The following is a 762-nucleotide window of genomic DNA, read 5'->3' on the forward strand; positions in this document are numbered from 1 at the left end:
TTTTATTCAAGTTTACGTGAGGGGATGTCATGGAATCGACCAACCAGCGATTGGCGATATTTCCCACTTTTGGCAACAGGTGGTTTCACTTCTCGCCAAATTTTCGTCTTTTCCTCATCATTCCATCTTGATCTCCAGGGGTCTTCAACCAGTGCCGTCTTAAAGTATGGGCCCACCGGGCACTGCCCGGGGACCCATGATGCTCTTAAGACGGCCCTGTCTTAAACCTGTTGCTCTCGAACACCGACAGTGCTCAATGCCCATGCCAAATTTCGCGCTCGTGAGCACGAGCACTTGATTAATTAAATACACAGATTACGTAGATTTCAAGCATACGTTGCTTTAAGGCATGCATGCTCAACTCGTGCCTCGAGGGCTACTCGAGAAAGGGTGAAGACCCCTACTCTGCACCTGTCCCAACCTTTCGATACTGCGCACTCCCTGTAGCAACAGGTCAAATTTCGACACCACCCAGTTCCGTCTTAACGCATAGGACAACCCTAGCACAGCCCTGGGGGCCTCATGAAAATGAGATCTGATTAAAATTTTCGAACGTTATATCTCCACCATGAGAGGGGGCTCAGAAAAGTCACTTTACTCGGGCACCCCCGAATGCTCTTAAGATGACCCTGCCATAAAATGCAAAATGTATTTTTTTTAAATTCGCGTATCATAAAAAATTAGAATAAATTTCAATTTCACAGTACGGACAAAATGTGTCATTCATTGCAATGGTAATAAATGCTCACTTTTCGTGATGAA

Source organism: Pholcus phalangioides, unplaced genomic scaffold (genome assembly GCF_987345545.1).
Source record: "Pholcus phalangioides strain wild (caught in Gottingen) unplaced genomic scaffold, Ppha-v1.0 ptg000015l_1, whole genome shotgun sequence".
In the NCBI taxonomy this organism is placed as follows: domain Eukaryota; kingdom Metazoa; phylum Arthropoda; class Arachnida; order Araneae; family Pholcidae; genus Pholcus; species Pholcus phalangioides.